This window comes from Dryobates pubescens, chromosome 3, assembly GCF_014839835.1.
Source record: "Dryobates pubescens isolate bDryPub1 chromosome 3, bDryPub1.pri, whole genome shotgun sequence".
Lineage (NCBI taxonomy): Eukaryota > Metazoa > Chordata > Aves > Piciformes > Picidae > Dryobates > Dryobates pubescens.
The window spans coordinates 18,833,020-18,847,200 of record NC_071614.1 but is presented as its reverse complement, the minus strand read 5'-3'; positions in this window follow the sequence as shown (position 1 = coordinate 18,847,200).

Genomic DNA, 14,181 nt, shown 5'->3' with positions numbered 1-14,181 from the left:
GGGAGGTGGTGGAGTCACCATCATTGGAGGTGTTTAGGAGGAGACTTGATAGGGTGCTTGGTTGCATGGTTTAGCTGATTGGGTGGTGTTGGATGATGGGTTAGATGTGATGATCTTGAAGGTCTCTTCCAACCTGGTCTGGTCTATTCTATTCTATTCTATTCTATTCTATTCTATCTGGAATAACCTTCCTTCAGACACACAACAGCACCATTTGCTTAAAGAGCTGTGACTCTGTCCTAGAGTCACTGGTTATTGCTCATGATGATCTCCCACTGACATTCTGCAGCATATCACAAACATTCTGAATTTTTCTTAGATTGATCATGTCTGAGATTGCCTTCAGTTCCTGACACAGCTAAACAAATCTGTTTGTCTGTTCCTGCACTTCCAGTCCCCTATAAAAAAATATTTGCTCATCTCAAAGAGCTTTTGGAGAATGATCTTTAGTCATCTTGCTCCCAATTCACAAGCAGCACTGACTGAAGAAATCAATTTCTTAGGTTTTTGTTCTCCCTAACTCCATCTGATCTGTAGCAGACATGGTTTTAAGACACTGGTGTTCTACAGAACTTGTGGATCTGTATACAAAAAAACCAGCTTAAATGTGTCATACTTTATGCTTGTCTCCAGCCCATTTTGTACTTCTAATATGATGAAGAATTTTGAGGAGCTACTTACTCACCTCAAGTTCTGAACAGGCATCTTTCTTATCTTTCTTTTTATGTAGAAAGATCTGTTTGTTCAAACAGTTTGCTCTCTGGTGTCTTTTCTAGTCTTCTTTTGATGAACAACTTCTAACTCATTATTTCCTTTCCACAGGAGAAATCTCTTATCATTGTTCATTACAAATATAGTTAACAGCTCCAAGGCTTAATCCAAGATTTGCTTTACCCATCAACTGCTTTTCCTGTTTGTTACCTGACACCTTCCCAGCTTTTCACAGAATCATAGAATAGAATCATAGAATCAACAAGGTTGGAAAAGGCCTCAGAGGTCATCAAGTCCAACCTGTCACCCAAGACTTCATGACTACTAAACCATGGCACCAAGTGCCACATCCATTCCCCTCTTGAATACCTCCAGGGACAGGGACTCCACCACCTCCCTGGGCAGCACATTAAATGCTATCTCAGCAACAAGCCTACAGAGAAATCTGCAGTAATAGATTAACTGATACCTGGAACATGCTGAATTAATACTAATAACTTTCATTAATATTTTCCATTTTACAGCACAGATATTATTTTTTTTTGCCTGAGTCATCAAATCTACTTAATGTTAATTTGTGAACTCATGCTTGGCAAAATCATAAGTGGTTTATAATTAAATATAAGCACAGAAAGGTAAATAAACATTCACAGAAGATAAATGATTGGCTGGAACACAGGGACAGAGCCATGGGGAAAAAAAAGAGTAGTCCTGATTTTTTCCACAGAACAGTAGCAGCTGAAAGCGACCTCTAGGGATCATCCAGTCCAGCTCCTCTGCTGCAGTCACTAGTGGTGTCCCCCAGGGATCAGTGCTGGGCCCCATCCTGTTCAATATCTTTATTGATGATCTGGATGAGGGGATTGAGTCCATAATCAGTAAATTTGCAGATGACACCAAGATGGGAGCAGGTTTTGATCTGTTAGAGGGTAGAAGGACTCTCCAGAGGGACCTTGACAGGCTGGACAGATGGGCAGAGACCAACATGATGGCATTCAACAAGTCCAAGTGCCGGATGCTGCACTTTGATCACAACAACCCTATGCAGTGCTACAGGCTGGGGTCAGAGTGGCTGGAGAACAGCCAGGCAGAAAGGGACCTGGGGGTACTGGTTTACAGTTGGCTGAACATGAGCCAGCAGTGTGCCCAGGTGGCCAAGAAGGCCAATGGCATCCTGGCCTGCATCAAGAATAGTGTGGCAAGCAGGAGCAGGGAGGTCATTCTGCCCCTGTATTCAGCACTGGTTAGGCCACACCTTGAGTCCTGTGTCCAGTTCTGAGCCCCTCAATTTAAGAAGGACATTGAGACTCTTGACCATGTCCAGAGAAGGGCAACAAGGCTGGGGAGAGGTCTCAAGCACAAGCCCTACAAGGAAGAGGCTGAGGAAGCTGGGGTTGTTTAGCCTGGAGAAGAGGAGGCTCAGGGGAGACCTTATTGCTGTCTACAACTACCTGAAGGGAGGTTGTAGCCAGGAGAGGGTTGGTCTCTTCTCCCAGGCAACCAGTACCAGACCAAGGGGACACAGTCTCAAGCTGCACCAGGGGAAGTTTTGGCTGGAGGTGAGGAGAAAGTTCTTCACAGAAAGAGTTACTGGCTATTGGAATGTGCTGCTCAGGGAGGTGGTGGAGTCACTGTCCCTAGACGTGTTCAAAAGGGATTGGACATGGCACTTGAAGCCATGACATGAAGACATGAGGTGTTGGGTGACAGGTTGGACTTGATGATCTCTGACTTCTTTTCCAACCTTATTCATTCTATGATTCTGTGAAGTATGGTCACCTAGATCACATTGCACAGGTTCATGTCCAGACAGGTTTGGAATCTCACTAGAGAAGGAAACTGCAGCCTCCCTGGGCAGCCTGTTCCAGTGCTCCATCACCCTCTAAATAAAGTTTTTTAAATAGAAATTCCTGTGTTCCATTTTGTGCCCATTGCCCCTTGTCCTGTCATTGAGCACCACTGGCAAAATACTGGCTTCATCTGTTTGATCCCTACCATTTAGATACTGATAAGCATGGACAAGATCCCCTTTCAGTTTTCTCTAGGCTGAACAGCCTCAAGTCTCTCTGTCTCTTAAGCAAGATACTCCTTAAGGGAGCATTCCCCTTAAGGGAACCCTAACCATTTTTGGAGCGTTCATTGGATTCTCTCCTATAGTTCCCTGTCTCTTGAACTGGGGACCCCAGTGCTGGGGACAATACTTCATGTGATCTCACTAGCACAGCGTAGAGGGAGGAAATGCTTTCAGCTTGCAGGTCACACCCTTCTTTAATGTACTCAGATTAACTGAGCTGGACATCCTGGTGCACACTTTTAAAGTGTCTTTTGGTGACATCTCATTCCACAATCATGCACTTACACTAACATATCCTGGCTTCAGAAAAGTCTTGCTTCTCTGTCAGATAATGTGGCTGTATCAGGAAGGAGGATAGGATAGGATAGGATAGGATAGGATAGGATAGGATAGGATAGGATAGGATAGGATAGGATAGGATAGGATAGGATAGGATAGGATAGGATAGACCTAACCAGGTTGGAAAATACCTTTGAGATCATTGAGTCCAACCTATCACCCAACACCATCTAATCAACTAAACCATGGCACCAAGCACCCCATCCAGTCTCCTCTTAAACACCTCCCAGAGAGAGGGTGACACAGATTTCTATTTGAGGTAAAAGAATTAACATGTCCTTCTGTTTTTGCAGAGGATCTGATTCCCTAGGGAAATGGTGCTATTTACCCAGGAAGAGGAGGAAAGGGAAAAAAGAGCCCTCTGTTGTTGTTTTTTTCTGGCAGCAATGGTGAAATTCACCCTTCAGCAATTTGGTGAAAAGTGATAACTGTGGACACTTCTCAGCCTGGGTAACAGCAAAGAGCTGCACCATGTGAACTGGCAGATGCAAAGAGAGAGAGAGAGAGAAAGAAAAAGATTGCACTTTAAAACTGTGCACCAGGCTGTCCAGCTTAGTTATCTGCTCTGCAGGCTGCCCTGCTTTCATGAAAAACCTCTGAGAGGAGACAACTGGGCTCCTTTTTGCCAGCTGGGAATCCAGCACCTGCTAAACCAGATTACTAGGAGCCACTGGTGAAAGGGCTGTATTTGGGGAACAAGTAACCTGTTAACCTGTGCTAGGTCACCATCTTTCTTTCCTGAGTGAGACACAAGCAGGAATCACAGAATCACAGACTCAGGCTGCGTCAGGGGAGGTTTAGGCTGGAGGTTAGGAGGAAGTTTTACACAGAGAGAGTGATTGCTCATTGGAATGGGCTGCCTGGGGAGGTGGTGGGGTCGCCGTCACTGGGGGTGTTCAGGGCGAGGCTTGACAGGATGCTTGGTTGCATGGTTTAGTTGATTAGGTGGTGTTGAATGATAGGTTGGACACGATGATCTTGGAGGTCTCTTCCAACCTGGTTTATTCTGTTCTATTCTATCCCAGAAACATTTGGGTTGGAATAGACCCGCAGGATCACCAAGTCCAACCCAGAACCCTACTCTGCAGGGTTCACCCCTAAACTATATCCCCAAGCACCACATCCAAACCACCTTTAAATACATCCAGGGTTGGTGACTCAACCACCTCCCTGGGCAGCCTATTCCAATGCCTGACACCTCTTGCCATGATTTGGTTTTGTCCTGATGTCTGGTCTAAATCACACCACCCATCAGACCATCTGAGTTTAGCTCATCTCTGGAGCTGCAATTGGAAGTAAGGCTGGGAGATACCTTTGCAGGAGAGGGAAATACAGGTCATCCCATAAAGAAGTGTAGTGCAAAATCCTTTAAAAAAAAATTGAATACAACGTGCTTGCTTTGTTTTGAACAAATCAACACTGGAGAGTTCAATTTTAAAACTGCAGAACAGTTACAGAGGGAAGCTTATCACCAGAAAATATCATTGCTTTAGAGTAAGAGTCTTCAGTCTCAAGCTGTTCCAGGGGGAGTTTAGGCTGGAGGTGAGGAGAAAGTTCTTCCCAGAAAGAGTAATTGGCCATTGGGATGTGCTGCCCAGGGAGGTGGTGGAGTCCCCGTCCCTGGAGGTGTTCAAAAAAGGAATGGCTGTGGCACTTGGAGCCATGGTTTAGTTGTCATGAGGTGTTAGGGATTAGGTGATAGGTTGGACTTGATGATATCTGAGGTCTTTTCCAACCTGGATGATTCTATGATTCATGCTGGAGTTAGTGCAGAGGAGGGCAATGAAGCTAGGGAAGGGTCTGGAAAAGACCCTAAAGGAGCTGGGGATGGTTAGTTTGGAAAAGAGGATGCTGAGGAGAGACCTCATTGCTCTCTACAGCTACCTGAAAGGATGTTGTAGAGAGGCTGCTGCTGGTGTCTTCTCACAGGTAATTAGTGACAGAACAAGAGGGAATAACCTCAAGCTCTGACTGAGTAGGTTTAGACTGGACAGTAGGAAAAAAAATTCCCAGCAAGAGTGGTCAGGCATTGGAATGTGCTGCCCAGGGAAGTGGTTAAGTCACCAACCCTGGAAGTGTGTAAAGGTCATTTGGATGCGGTGCTTGGGAATATGGTTTAGGGGTGAACCTTGCAGAATAGTGTTCTGGGTTGGACTTGGTGATCCTGAGGGTCTTCACCAACTTGAATGTTCCTGTGATTTCTGTAATCCATATTGACCAGGCTTCTTTTCCCTTTGAATGCCATGATGAATTAGTGCATTAACATTATTAACATTTCATTATTACATCATGATTTCTGCATGATGCCACATACTGTTTTCAAAGCAGAGCATGCAATGTGGATAGCTAATATAAAATTGAAATGACCATTGCAGTCTGTCATTGTTGTTGTTCTTATTTAATATCTAGTTAAATTCCACGTTCATCTGGGTCTGAAGCAAGAAAACATTCCAAGGTGGGGTTTTTTTCCTTGCAGAATACAAATGTGAGTCTCTATTTTTGGAGTGTCCACATCTCAAACAAATTTATGGCCACTGTATCAAAAAAAGTGGTAATTATTTCCAAAAGCATCAGTGGCTTGTCAGGGGAGGACAAGGAGGACACAGTCTCAAGCTGCACCAGGGGAGGTTTAGGCTGGATGTTAGGAAGAAATTCTTCATAGAGAGAGTGATTGCCCATTGGAATGGGCTGCCCAGGGAGGTGGTGGAGTCACCATCACTGGAGGTGCTTAGGAGGAGACTTTGCTGGGGTGCTTGGTGCCCTGGTTTAGTTGATTAGGTGGTGTTGGATGATGGGCTGGACATGATGATCTCAAAGGTCTCTTCCAACCTGGTTTATTCTATTCTGTTTTAAGGCTTAGTTCACCATTCACCTCATCTCAGTGAGAATCACAGCCAGATGTAAGTGACATAACAGAAACAACAACAGGGTTAGCATTCAGGAATACAGTAACATCAGATATGGATGAACACTTCAGTGCCCATTGAATGATATTTGATCGGTAATTAAGGAAAACTTGCTATAGAAAATGCATCAAGAAGCTCTAATAGTGGCTCACTATAATACTCATCAGTGTTTAGTGCTGTTCAAAGATACCTTAGGGCATCTGAGACAGCCAGACAAGTCTGGCAGATACATCTCAAGATCTGTAGGAGACCAATGTCCACCTGGTCTGACATCTGGAAGCCAGGTGAAAAACCTAGGGTATTTCTGATGGCACTGAAGACTTACATTTAGGAATAGAAGTTCAATCCCCTGTTCCTCTCCATTGACTATAAAGAGAACTGGAGGAAACTGGTTCCAACATAAACACTTATGGATCTATGCAGTCACTCACATGTAGGCATCTTGTGCCATCTGAGAGCTCATAGGTTTCCCCTCCGGCCTCCAGCTGCCACTCCAGAAGGCTGCTGGTTTCCATCAGTCCTATGTCATATCTGTCAGTGTTGTGCAGTTGTCTTGGATACTCAAGTGGCATGAGAAGCCTATGTTAAGGCAACTAAATTCTGCTACTGTAACAGGACTCATCTTCAGATTTAACCAAAGCTCCAGATTTAGTGATTAAACACAGGCTTCCAGTGACATTTGAAATGTTTCAACATTCCTGAGACATCTGCATAACACTGGCAGATGTGACACAAGCCTCACAGGAGACCCACAAGGTCTGCAGCAGAAACTGGAAGCCAAATGGAAAAACCTTACGGTGTCAGAAGTGGTACTCAGTGTGTGGAGACACAAATCATTCCCCAAGTCATCATAGTCAACAGTCTAAGTTGGCTGACAGATGATCAGATGGAAGTGTCTGCTCCAAAATGAGGTTGCTACCTCTCCAAGCTCTCGTGGCTGTATTGATAAGGTCTCCCTTGACTTAATCAGAACTTCTCTACACAGCTTATGTAAAAGTGCTACCTTTACAGATATAATTCTGAACCAGAATCCTCAGTGTTTGTTGGATGTTTGTTGAAGCCTCATGAAGCACCTAGAGCGTGTGGCCTATGAGGCGTGTCTGAGGGAGTTGGGGTTGAACAGCCTGGAGAAGAGGAAGCTGAGGAACCTTATCACTCTCTACAACTACCTGAAGGGAGATTGGAGGGAGGAGAGGACCAGGCTCTTCTCCATGATGGCAAGTGACAGGACTAGAGGAAATGGTTACAAGATGTACCAGGAGAGGTTCAGGCTGCATATTGGGAAATATTTCTTCACTGGAATTGTTCTCAAGCACTGGAATGGTCTGCCCAGGGCAGTGGTGGAACACCATCCCTGGAGGAGTTCAAGTGGCTTGTGAACCTGGTGTTTAGGGACATGATTTAGTGTTGACCCTTCAGTGCTCAGTCAAAGGTTGGACTGGATGATCTTGGAGGTCTCTTCCAACCAGATATATGCTGTAATTCTGTAATCTCACCTTTAGAGTCTAAAAGATGGAATGAACATCTCTTTTGTATTAAGGAACAGATTTTTTCTTCAGGAAGTTTTCATCCTAATGTTCCTACTTTTTCCACTGATCTCTCAGGTGCTCATACATAAATAATATGGGAGGAGATGACACATTTACCTAGTTCAGCTCAGACATGGACTTCTCCTTACCTTAAGACCTCTGTTGCAGATCCAGCTAGTAACATTTTAAATGAGCTCTTCAAGTCTTTGACAGCAATTTAAATCTACAGATTTGGAGGTCAGCAGAGGTATCTCTTATAGCAGATTCTGCATATCACACTTTATGCTCCTGTAGTTGTCAAGTCAAAGTTCCTCAATGTATCTACAATAGACTGAAGGTGTTGCTTTGAGAGAAGAGGTGTGAAGAGTAGTGTAGACACACTCTATAGCCTGATCAAATGTTTTTCTCCCTAGGAGATAATGAAATGTCATGTTTTGCTGAAGATCAATGCTTTTCAGAGTTTTCTGCCTCTGTCCTTAGTAGGTAGGATTTCTGTGTCTATATTCCTGCAAAGGGTAAACCTGGGACACATTTGAGATTAATTTATCTTCCTAATCAAATCACTAACCTTGATGAAGTAATTGTGTTTAGGTTTAGAAACTGTTTGCTATAACCTGGCTTCAAATTCTCATTCTGTCCTATTTGCCTTGTCACAATACCACATAAACATCAAAAGGCAACACAGCCTGTGGCAGAAGGGTCCAGGCATAAGTGGCCATGAAGGCTGGTGGGGCAACGAGCACCAGAACGAGAGGACACAGTCTCAAGCTGTACCAGGAGAAGTTTAGGCTCGAGGTGAGGAGAAAGTTCTTCCCAGAAAGAGTTGTTGGCCATTGGAATGTGCTGCCCAGGGAGGTGGTGGAGTCCCTGTCCCTGGAGGTGTTCAAAAAGGGATTGGACAAGGCACTTGAAGCCAGGGTTTAGTAGTCATGAGGTGTTGGGTGACAGGTTGGACTTGATGATCTTTGAGGTCTTTTCCAACCTCTATGATTCTGGGATTTGTAGGCAGGTGCCGTTCAGGGGAAATTAGGTCTCAAAGAACTGAGTTCAGTAACACACACACAGCTGATGACTCCTCCAAGACATTGCTCTGCACATATGTAGCCAGTGAGATTTCAAGGTTGAAGGAGGGAGCCACTCTGAAATTCCAACCACCCTGACTGACTTTTTTAGTCCTTTACAGCATTTCAAGGGTAACACAACAGCCAAGTCATGCAACAATAACAAAAATTACTCTAACAAGCTATGCTTGATTCCACTGCAGCACGGCCTATAAGGGCAATCTTCTCTTTCTTTTTTTTAATAATGCTTTTATTGCACAAATTTAACAAAATTATGCCCTAATTAGAGTGATTTTTTTTCTTTTTTTCTTTTTTTTATTTGCCACTGGGAGGAAATACAGCAGATGAAGCTGTTTGAGAGGGCATGGTTGATACAGCTGCATTAAATTCTTCCAACTGCTGTCTTTATGGTTGTTAACAAGTCAGGACCAGACATGCATGCATTTTCTGAGTGCCTTTGAGGATGGCAGAGATTATACTGTACTTCTATTAGAGCTGCTCATCATTATTCTCTGAGGAATAATGTCTGACTGTGCTTTCAGAACTGTCATCTATAACTCAACGAGAAATAAACAGATCACTAGAGACCAATAATTCATAGTATTCATAATATCAGTCAGGGTTGGAAGGGACCACAAGGATCATCTAGTTCCAACCCCCGTGCCATGGGCAGGGACACCCCACACTAGATCAGGCTGGCCAGAGCCTCATCCAGCCTGGTCTTAAACACCTCCAGGGATGGGGCCTCAACCACCTATATCTCATTGCACTTAACGTGGGGTCTAATGTTGTCCGCATCTAGTCTAGACCACTTACAGTTCCTTTGGAATCAACACAGGAAAACAAGTAGCTCCTGAAAGGGTTTGCTTCTCCCTAAAAAGGGATGTGTAGAGTAGGCCATCAAAAGGACTTTCAGAATCATAGAATCATAGAACTTTTATGGTTGGAAGGGACCTCAAGGATCATTTAGGTCCAACCCCCTTGCCACGGGCAGGGACACCTCACACTGCAACAGGTTGCTCAGAGCCACATCCACCCTGGCCTTCAAAATCTCCAGGGATGAGGCTCCCACCACCTCCCTGGGCAATCTGTGCCAGTGTCTCACCACCCTCATGGGGAAGAACTTCTTCCTAACATCCAATCTGAATCTACCCATTTCTAGTTTTTTTCCCATTCCCCCTAGTCCTATCACTCCCAGACACCCTTAAAAGTCCCTCCCCAGCTTTCTAGTAGGCCCTCTTCAGATACTGGAAGGCCACAATTAGGTCTCCTTGGAGCCTTCTCTTCTCCAAACTGAATAGCCCTAACTCCCTTAGTCTGTCCTCATAGGAGAGGAGCTCCAGCCCTAGAATAGAATGGAATGGAATGGAATGGAATGGAATGGAATGGAATGGAATGGAATGGAATGGAATAGAATAGAATAGAATAGAATAGAATAGAATAGAATAGAATAGAATAGAATAGAATAGAATAGAATAGAATAGAATAGAATAGAATTAACCAGGTTGGAAAAGACCTTTGAGATCGTCAAGGCCAACCCATCACCCAATGCCATCTTATCAACTAAACCATGGGACTAAGTGCCTCATCCAACCTCCAATCTTCATGGCCCTTCTCTGGACATGTTCCAGCATGTCCAGATCCTTCCTGTAATAGGGGCTCCAGAACTGGAAGATCCCTACTTCTTTCCATCCATTTTAAAGAGAGCCTGAGGTAAGTATTTCACAGATAGAAAGCTAATTTTCAGATGTGCTTAATTCTTTCAGGACATAAAGTAAAGCTGAACAAATTCAGTAAGAAGACATATAACCATCTGTCCCTACCTTACTAGTTTCTGCACCTTTCTCCTCCCTACCTAGAGACTGAATTGTTCATCCCTGTTCTGCTGTAGTCAGTGCATGCATAGTTAGACCCACAAAGATTAAATTACAAACTGGCAGAATAGGAGTCTAGATTTAGAATCACTTTGTCCTTGTGCTTCTTTGAGTGCCAAGTGTGAAACAGGTGCTTGATTTTCATACAACCATGACCACACATGCTAACCCACACCACAGCAAAGAAAGCAAAGTGGCCATCCCAAACCAAAGGCATCCAAAGTAACTGATTTTCCAATACAGATTCTCAAAAGCAACAGCTTATATCATAACTGCTTGAAGGGCAACAAAGCTGGTGAGGGGTTTGGAGTACAGCCCCGTAAGGAGAGGCTGAGGGAGCTGGGGTTGCTTAGCCTGGAGAAGAGGATGCTCAGGGGAGACCTTATTGCTCTCTATAACTACCTGAAGGGAGGTTGTAGACAGGTGGGGGTTGGTCTCTTCTCCCAGGCAACCAGCACCAGAACAAGAGGACACAGTCTCAAGCTGTGCCAGGGGAAGTTTAGGCTCAAGGTGACAAAGAAATTCTTCACAGAAAGAGTGATTGGCCATTGGAATGTGCTGCCCAGGGAGGTGGTGGAGTCAGTATCACTGGAGGTGTTTAAAAAGAGACTGGATGAGGCCCTTGGTGTCATGGTTTAGTTAATTAGATGGTGTTGGGTGATAGGTTGGACTTGATGATCTCTGAGGTTTTTTCCAACCTGGTGAATTTTATATTCTGTATCTCATGTCATTTGTGTAAGTCCAGAATAACTCTAAATAGTTCCATTAACAAAACAGGTGTTGGTTCTTCTACTGCTAGCAAATCCAACAGACCAGGTTCAGATTACTGATCACAGGAAAGTCTCACTAAAGTTTAAATATTTCAATGGTTTATCCTAATTTCCAAAGCATCATTCAGTGAGCAGCTTACACTGAAAATATATTTGTGCTTTCTTCCTCTCTTTTGTCCATCAACAGGAGTCTGCACATCGCCCTCAGCAACTGTTTGTAAGACTTCAGCATCATTGTGGCACAACATCATCTGGAAAAGGCCTCCAACAGGAACAAAATTGCATTTAAAAACTGACAAGTGTTTTTCATTTTCTTCCTAGTTGTGGCTGATATAATAGGAGCAAGAGAGGCAAACAAGATCAGCTACTTAATATTAGTTCTCAGGCTCCCAGTTTTGCCTGGAAGGTTTTTTTCTTCTTGTTCATTGAAGAGTGTCCAGCTTTCAGGGTAAGCAATGTAAGTGGCTGTTCACCCCGGCAAGAAGTTTAAAGTGACAAAGTTAAAGCATAAATAATTTAACATCTTTGCAGTAAGTGAGGTGTTTTCAGATCTGAAAAGTTGCCAATAATGAACAAGATATATATTTTGAATAGAATAGAATAGAATAGAATAGAATAGAATAGAATAGAATAGACCAGGTTGGAAGAGACCTTTGAGATCATCGTGTCCAACCTATCATCCAACACCATCTAAGCAACTAAACCATGGCACCAAGCACCCCATCCAGTCTCTTCCTAAACACCTCCAGTGATGGTGACTCCATCACCTCCCTGGGCAGCACATTCCAATGGCCAATCACTCTATGAAGAGCTTCTTCCTAACGTCCAGCCTAAACCTCCCCTGGCACAGCTTGAGACTGTGTCCTCTTGTTTGTTGGTGGCTGCCTGCAAGAAGAGACCAACCTCCACCTGGCTACAACCTCCCTTCAGGTAGTTGCAGAGAGCAATAAGGTCTCCCCTGAGTCTCCTCTTCTCCAGGCTAAGCAACCCCAGCTCCCTCAGTCTCTCCTCATAGGGCTTGTGCTCCAAACCCCTCCCCAGCACTGTTGCCCTTCTGTGGACACATTCCAACAAGTCAACAACTTTCCTAAACTGAGGGGCCCAATAATATATCTTGCTGATGAAATCAAGCAATTTTATTTGCACTGAGGAGAGCCAAAAGTCCACCTGCATCATCAGAAAACAGAATAAAATCAGTGCTGCATTAAAAAGAAATAAAAGATGCTCAGCAGTTCCTCATACAGACCAGAGAAGAATGTTCTTATTGGTGTTGCATTCAGTGCATAAGGTTTTAGCTTCAGTTCCCATCTCTGCTCTATAATTTCTGTGTGACTTGGTTAAAACATTTACTTTCCCTATATTTTTGATGTTTCATATTTGTGGGGAGAAAATAATAGCTCTTTTCCTCATGAGGGGTTGGATAGCTCATTACTGTTTGATAAATGTCTTCTGGGGATGTTTTAAGTAGAATCATTTGTCTCTTGAGGCCAAAATGACCTCCCCAGGTCCCTCTTGGCCCAATTTTCTAAGCCTCTGTGATCGCTTTTTAGATGCTGCAGTAGCAGGGAGCATATGATGACCTAGACAGATACTTTTAAATGACTCAACCAACAGAGCATCTGTGGTTACCTCTGGGAGACTCTTTCACAAATGATCTAACAGACACTTAAGAAGTTTGTCTAGATATCCAACCTCATTTTCCTTTTGCTCCATTTCATCTCATTGCCCCTAGTTATGAATCTGTGAGCAACCCTCAACAGTCCCTCTCCCTCCTCGCTGCACACATCCTTCAAATGCTCGGAGAACTGCGAACATCTTCTCACAGTTGGGGACAGCAGGGAAGAGAAGCAGATGAGGCACCTCTCTCCAGCCCCCCCAAGCACTCAGGAAGAGAGCACACTGCCTGCAGAGATGCCCATGTGGATTGGCTATATTAGAGCAGTGAGCACCTGAGGAGGAACCCACCTGGTGAGTCAGCTTGCTTTCATTTTTTGGAAAACAGAAAAATCATCAAATAGTGTTTGCCTTACAATCTTAATACAAGCACTTAATTAAAGCCAGCAGAGGATTCTAAAGTGAGGAGAAAAATTAGAGCACCAACTTTTTTAATTATGCTGTAGGTGTTTTCTCTCTTACTTATTCTTTCTCCAAGAATCAAACAATTCCTCCTCTAAGCACACATTTAGACAATGAAGATGGCACTTACCAAGCAAGTACTGGAGGGTGTCTGTCCAAATCCATGCCTTAAACTACAAGGTCACCCCTTACCAGGGGTCAGTCCTGGTCACTCCTTATCATCCCTTTCCTCAGGTTATGGGAAAAGAGCAGAAGAAAGAAGGGACAAGAAGTAGCTTGATGAGGTGCTTGGTGCCATGGTTTAGTTGACTAGATAGTGTTGGATGACAGGTTGGACTTGATCTCAAAGGTCTTTTCCAAAGTGTATTTGAAGGAAAGGAATAGAGATGAAAACTGAAAAGAGACCACTCAACATCTCTGCAGGTTGCCTATAGTCACAGTGATACAGACCTAAAAACTGATTAGACTGAGTCTTGCTAATGGTGAGGGAAGAGACTGTGTTCAGGATCCCAGAAATGGATCTAATTATCTAATGGACATTCATTTGTAAGAATATTGCCTTTGCATGAGCAAGAACAGATGTCTCATGTTTCAGCCTTTCTTGGACAACAGGCTTCTTGGCTTGACTTCCCTTTGTTTCTTTCAAAGGTTTGGACTGGTGGGGTCTACCTTGCTTAGCCTCTCCATTCAAGAGACCCCAGCTGTGACTCCCAGGGTGTAAGTCCCATTGTATATTTCTACAGGATGGAGACAAACCAGACAAAAACTTTCTGAGATTTGGTACAGTTTTTCATTATTTTTTCTGACAAATAAAGGAAACTGCAACCAAGATGGAAAAGTG